General features: G+C 40.3%; 1 protein-coding gene across 2 annotated transcripts in view; it reads right to left on the bottom strand.

Annotated features, from left to right (window-relative positions):
* Positions 1-617: 617 nt before the first annotated feature.
* C18H16orf46 (chromosome 18 C16orf46 homolog) overlaps positions 618-7,317 on the bottom strand; it is a 30,607-nt gene continuing 23,907 nt past the window's right edge. For both annotated transcript variants that reach the window (XM_061172809.1, XM_061172810.1), the window contains exon 4: positions 618-646. The gene's annotated coding sequence lies outside the window, so the exon portion shown is untranslated. The remainder of the gene's footprint in view (positions 647-7,317) is intronic.

Genomic DNA, 7,317 nt, shown 5'->3' with positions numbered 1-7,317 from the left:
CACTGGACCACCAGGGAATTCCCAAAGCTGCTGTTTTGACGTAAAGTTTTTATTTTGATAAAAACTGCCCTATGATTTAAGTTTTTGGAAAATTTTTTCAAAGGAAATTTGAAAAAATAATTTCAAAAGAAATTACTCTGATTCATTTTTCATCCAAATGTCACCATTTCATAATGGGGTGTCTTTTATCTTTGTAAGTAATATGGTTCTGGCTTAAGAGCAAAAATAAGAGGGTAGGACTATGAGTAGTTCTTCGCTCATGCTCAGTCACTAATTGCAGGAAAGCCAAATCAGTGAGTTTGAGTCCCTTTAGATAAAGAGAAATAAAAGTAGAAATTTTTTATAGACTTACCTGAAAGATGCAGAGTAAGGTTTGCAGCTACTTTTTTTTTTTGGCTGCGTTGGGTCTTCGTTGTTGTGAGCAGGCTTTCTGTAGTTGCGGAGAGCGGGGGCTTCTCATTGTGGTGGCTTCTTTTGTTGCGGAGCACGTGCTCTAGTCACGCAGGCTTCAGTAGTTGTGGCGCACAGGCTTAGTTGCTCCGTGGCATGTGGGATCTTCCCAGACCAGGGCTCGAACCCACGTGCCCCGCATTGGCAGACGGATTCTTAACCACTGCGCCACCAGGGATGTCCCGGTTTGCAGCTACTTTTGATTGGAAGGAAATGTATCAGTGTCAGGCTAGTTGTGAAGTTGAGTTGTTTAATGACAGGGTGATATTTTCATGTAATCCTTTACAGTCTCAATTTTAGAATGCTTCTCTTAGTTCCAGTCCAAACTTGTTATCTAATATTGACTCTGAAGAGTACTTACTATCGTGTATACTTAAAGAAATGCTTCTCAGACTTGTTTTCGGAAGGCTCTTTAATAAAGAGTAGGAGGAACATGTAACTTTGGGGCATTTAGGAATGAAGCCTTTGAAGTCTCAAGTATTATGCGGTATTATTTTCCTTATATCTCAATATATGTGTGTGTTCTCACCTGAAGTGTGTTAAAGTGCCACAGATTAGATTTGACACTAGGAGAGGACACGTCAGTCTGTTGGCTTACTGGTCACTCCCAACATCTAAAAGACTTAAATGGCATGAATTTAATCTAGTTTTTTCAGCAAGATGTCGGCTAGTCTAATGTTCTTATAGTCAAGAAGATAGTCGACTAAATACCATTGTTTTGCAATGCTTAAATCCAAAGGGTTCTCTCAGTTGTGTGAAAGGTATTTATTAGCAGACACACTGATACACTAGTTTACGTATCGAGAGAAGCAGGCTAAAGAGCAAATGGAAAGGCCTCTCAGGTTGTTGGTGTCCTCAAATTAACACATTTGGGCACTATATTTTAAAAATATGCATGTTTGAAAGGAGCAAATGTCCAAAGTACGTGGATGAATAAGAGCATTGTCTATAATACTGAAACTGAAAGAGGGCTAGTATTCATTCAGTTCTTTCAACTTCAGAAAAAATCTAAGTTTATATATTGGCTTACTAATAAATAACAAAATAAACACATTTGTAACTTTGTTCTAAATCCACAAAATCAGGAACAGTGAAGGTTGTCATAGGAGAAACTCATGGTCAAGGCTCTTCCATTAACTTTTGGTTCTTTACCATCAAGCAAGTTAATATTACAGGTCATAAAGGCTACAAAAAAGAACAACGAAATTAAATAATATTCTTTTTTAGTTTATCAGTGAAATAGTCAAATATTTCAGAAAATAAAAAATTGTTTAAAAAAATATATCTCCATGGTGACTTTGTTATTCTCAAAAATACATATGTTACCTATGTGAACACTCCTCTGGCCTGAAGGAGTGAGCTGATTAGCATATTATGTGTCAATAAGACCTTGTTCCAAGTTTGGCATCTTCTTATTGCTTCTGCTTGCAGCTTTTTACTCTTTGCTTTCTGGTGATCTAGTGCTTTTTCCATGTCCTAGGTGAAATATTTGGTTTTATGATTGCATCTCAAACATTGTTGCTGCTTAGGACTGAATTTGAAACTGATCCCTCTCCTACTTTATCTTCCTTTTCCTGTGCTGTAATGAGAAATTTAGTGACTTCAGAAAACGTAGAGCTCGTGCTGCAATAAAAATTCGGCAGGAGTCAATGCATCTGAATTAACTTAATCACAAAAGGATATCTAACCTTAAAATGCTCTTCTAAGACTTTTCCCTATTTAAAAAGTGAGCCTTCAAAAATTAAGATTTCTATAATATGCTTTTTGAGAAACCATTCAAACTTTGGCAAACTATGCTTTAGGAGCTGTTTATATTGTCTTAATTCAGTTCGTGGTAATAGTTTTTGTTTAGCTATATCTGAGAGTCTAGTACTTATTAATGAATTGTAAGCTGGTATCAGTTTTTTTTCCTTTTTCTTTTGGTAAGATGTGGTGTATTTTAAAACCATTTAAATCCCATTTCTCTAATGAGATGTGTGTCTAAGGAGTAAGCCTTCAGATTTCAAGTTCTCTCATTAGCTGCCATAATGGTATCTCCCTGACATCCCATTTTCCTGGAATTACATTAGAAAAGTCAGTCATGAGGATTTGGGTGAATAGCCACAAAACTAAGCCTTCGCAGAGTCATGAACAGTATCAGGACCAGTGGTTTTTATCTCAAATTAGTTAGATTTCTACTTTTCTTCAGAGCACATACAGAGGTTAAAGCGAATGAAATTGCTGAGAGTTCTTTCACATTTACAGACTTAGTGAATAGTCCTAACCCTCCTGTGGTGCTGGAAATAAGACTAGTTTTATGCTATGTTTTCAAGTTAGCAGTTTTCAAGTTTTAATAAGCGAGAAATTGTTTCATTTTAAAAGATACATAGGGAAGAAAGGCTTGTAGTTTGAGCCAAATGGGAGAAGAAAGCCATTTTCATATGTGTGTGTGTATATATATATATATATGTGTGTGTGTGTGTGTATATATATATATACACACACACACATATACATGAAGTATAGATTTTCCAGCGGTTACTGAGGAGGGTCATACATAGTGTTGGCTGCCTCTCAATATTCACAGTGATTTAGCACAAGCAGTGAAGTTGAGGAGAGTACTGGTTAAAAAAGTAGAGAATTCTGAATGATGCCATTAAATATAAATACATCAACTTAACATCTTAGAATTTTCTTGAAAACCTTGCCAAAACAATAATGCACATTCTCCTAAAAGAAGGATAAGAGAATGCCAACAGCTCTTCCTGACGCTGGCTAAATGAGCCCTACTGTTACTCTGAGAGAGACGGTCTCAGGGAAAAGCAGGCCCGGAGTCGCTTCCTTCAGGAGGGAAACCGGGCAGGTGCCCCCAGAAGGCCCTGAAGGACCAGGACAAAACTGAGAGCACCTGTGCTTTCCAGGATGAAGCAGGTAGGACATCTCCCACATTTCCTTTGCCTCTGTGCCAGGGCTTCTGCTTGCTCTGTAAGTAAAGCTGTCAGGGAAGCAGCAAACAGAGGCATTCTAGATAACTAATTCTAGGATTCTAGATAACTAATTCCCTAAAGCACTGGTCCTCACTGGGCCGGTTTTGCCCTTGTGGCACTTGGCAATGTCTGAAGGCACTCTTGATTGTCACAACTGGCAGGGGACTATTGGCATCTAGTGGGTAGAGGACAGAAATGCGGCTCAATATCCCTCTATGCACAAAACAGCCCCACCACAAAGAATTATCCAGCTCCTAAATGCCAACAGTGAAGGTTGAAAAGTCCTGCCCGAGGCATAGGGCCAGTTGGTGGAGTGGAATTTTAAGCATTGCTGTGGATGCAATATCAGCTGAGCCATTGGAACATTAAAGAAGTATGTGTGTTCACAAAAATAAACTCAAAATGGATTCGAGACCTAAATGTAAGACCGGACACTATAAAACTCTTAGAGGAAAACATAGGAAGAACACTCTGACATAAATCACAGCAAGATCTTTTTTGATCCACCTCCTAGAATAATGGAAATAAAAACAAAAATAAACAAATGGGACCTAATGAAACTTAAAAGCTTTTGCAAAGCAAAGGAAACTACAATCAAGACAAAAAGACAACCCTCAGAATGGGAGAAAATATTTGCAAACGAATCAACGGACAAAGGATTAATCTCCAAAATATATACACAGCTCATGCAGCTCAATATTAAAAAAACAAACAACCCAATGCAAAAATGGGCAGAGACCTAAATAGACATTTCTCCAAAGAGGACATACAGATGGCCAAGAAGCACATGAAAAGCTGCTCAACATCACTAATTATTAGAAAAATGCAAATCAAAACTACAATGAGGTATCACCTCACATCAGTTAGAATGGGCATCATTAGAAAATCTGCAAACAACAAATGCTGGAGAGGGTGTGGAGAAAAGGGAACCCTCTTGCACTGTTGGTGGGAATGTAAATTGATACAGCCACTATGGAGAACAGTATGGAGGTTCCTTAAAAAACTAAAAATAGAATTACCATATGACCCAGCAATCCCACTACTGGGCATATACCCAGAGAAAACCATAATTCAAAAAGACACCATGCACCTCAATGTTCATTGCAGCACTATTTACAATAGGCAGGTCATGGAAGCAACCTAAATGCCCATCGACAGATGAATGGATAAAGAAGATGTGGTACATATATACAATGGACTATTACTCAGCCATAAAAAGGAACGAAATTGGGTCATTTGTAGAGACATGGATGGATCTAGAGACTGTCATACAGAGTGAAGTCAGAAAGAGAAAAACAAATATCGTATATTAATGCATATATGTGGAACCTAGAAAAATGGTACAGATGAACTGGTTTGCAGGGCAGAAATAGAGACACAGATGTAGAGAACAAACGTATGGACACCAAGCGGGAAAGTGGTGGGGGGCGGGTGGTGGTGATGGGATGAATTGGGAGATTGGGATTGACATGTATACACTAATATGTATAAAATAGATAACTAATAAGAACCTGCTGTATAAAAAATAAAATTCCAAAATTCCAAAAAAAAAAGTATGTGTGTTCAGAACGTACAATACCCAGAATGATGCTGATGTAAACTGTGGGCTTTAAGTGATTATGACATGTCGGCGTAGGTTCATCATTTGTAACAAATGTCCACACTCTGGGGATGCTGATCCTGGGGGAGGCTGTGCATCTGTGGCGGGGGGACAGGGGGCATATGGGTAATCTCTGTACCTTCCTCTCAATTTTGTTATGAACTTTAAACTGCTCTAAAAAATTGTCTTTAAAAAAAAAAAGTACGTGCGTTGTTTATAAAGAATGTGTTAGTAAAACAATTCTCATAGTCTTACGTAAAAAAATTTTTTTTCTTAATCTCTTTAGGATTTTTACTATAAACAAGTTTTGAAATGTACAAATTGGAATTCATTTAGATTTTTTTTAAATTTCACACTACAAAAGCCAGCATCCAGAGGAAATCTGATCGCAAATCTGTGACAAAAAGAACTGTTCACATTTTGAGTGTCTGGTAATGTTTACAGGCGAGTTAACTGCGCTAAAATGACAGAATTAGGAAGGACCCTAGGTATTAATCCCCTCATTTTATAGGGCAGAGTCAACAATGTCCAGGGGCAAAGCTGGGCTATTAAAAAAAAAAGGTCTAGTTCTCAGCTCCTAGGAAAAAGGATGATGGTGCTAGTTTTACTTATTGCACTGGAGTTATCCTAAGACTGTGTTCAGGAAGATATACAATAGCTTTGATCTGGGAGACTAAACTTGAAAAGTAAATTTTTTGCTGTAACACCTCAAGGTGACACAAAATCAGTATGAGAGGCATGGTATAAATCTGCAGAGCAATGGTGTTTAGACTGGTGCAGTGGAAATTCAAGCAAAACAGGATGAGGAAAAGGGCCAGGGAATGAAGATGGCCCATGGATTAACAGGAGTCCCAAGCAAGGACCCTGAGTCGACAAGTTAGGAAGCTGAGTTCTGAGGACTTTTAAAGAGTGAAGACCCATCAAATTCCAAATGACAACTGGCCATGCCCACAGGATTTCTCGATGATTTTGAACAGCCAGGCATTCATTAAAGGGAAATGATCCAGCTATTTGTATTTGATCTGATCACCACATTCAGGAAAACCACAGATCAAACCTCTATTTGATTTGTTTTACATACATTACCTCCTCATCTTCACCACATCCTATGTCAAATTGTTCCCATCTTACAGGAAGGAATGACATTCTGAAGCCTTCCTTCCTGCCTTATGTGATACTTTCCACCCAGTGCCCGAGCTGTTCCCTCACCTTGGAGATAAGTTGGCACCTTCAGATGCCCAAGGTGCACACCAGGCCTGACTAAACACAAGCTCTCTGTTGATTGGATTCTCCTTGGGTCACAGGAGAAAATGATCCCTGACCCTCATGAATTTGCTCAGGATAAAAAGAGATAAGGGCTTCCCTGGTGGCGCAGTGGTTGAGAGTCTGCCTGCCAATGCAGAGGACACGGGTTCGAGCCCTGGTCTGGGAAGATCCCACATGCCGCGGAGCAATTGGGCCCGTGAGCCACAGCTACTGAGCCTGCGCGTCTGGAGCTTGTGCTCCGCAACAAGAGAGGCCGCGACAGTGAGAGGCCCGCGCACCGCGATGAAGAGGGGCCCCCGCTCGCCGCAACTGGAGAAAGCCCTCGCACAGAAACGAAGACCCAACACAGCCATAAATAAATAAATAAATAAATAAATAAATTTAAAAAAAAAAAAAAAAAAAAGAGATAATACCCAGAAGAGGCTTTGAACTCTTAGAACAGTGCCTTGCCAATTCAAGTGGAATTATTGTATCGTGTGACCGGCTAGTGGAGCTCGGGTCAGAGTTTAGCCTGGGCATCAAGGGCACAGCACTGAATCTCTCCTGGCTCCAGTGCCCCAGTTAACCTGGCAGACAGTGGGAGAGTGTTGCCCGTGGTACCAGGGACCACCCTCGTGTGCCCTCAGTCACAGCCACAGGAGCCCGTTTCTTCCTCAGCTGACTTTTCCGTAGCCCCTAAACTGCAGCACTAAGGCTGCAATGGACCCAAGCCCAGACACCCAAAAAGTCCCAGATGCGAGGACTCCAACTGTGCAGCTCGGCCTGCTTGGCCAGCTGGGGGAGCCCGCAGGGAGATGGGCTGGGGCTCCGGCACTTCGGGAGAGGTTGAAAGCAAATTTGATTCTGGGTTCAAGTCATTTTATAGCATGGTCCTGGAAGTACGGGTAAATTTCACAATAAGGGGGCAAAGTCCAGAATAAAAAGAACATAGCTAAAAATTAGGGAAAGTCTCCCTGAGTAGCCAAAGCCCTACATACTTGTCCAAATGTCGCCGGGTCTTATTCTGACTTAGTCTTCCCCTTGGCCTTGTCCCTC

The sequence above is a fragment of the Eubalaena glacialis genome, chromosome 18 (genome assembly GCF_028564815.1).
Source record: "Eubalaena glacialis isolate mEubGla1 chromosome 18, mEubGla1.1.hap2.+ XY, whole genome shotgun sequence".
NCBI classification, from domain to species: Eukaryota; Metazoa; Chordata; class Mammalia; order Artiodactyla; family Balaenidae; genus Eubalaena; species Eubalaena glacialis.
Note: the sequence above shows the minus strand (reverse complement) of the source record. Positions and strands in the feature narration are given on the sequence as shown.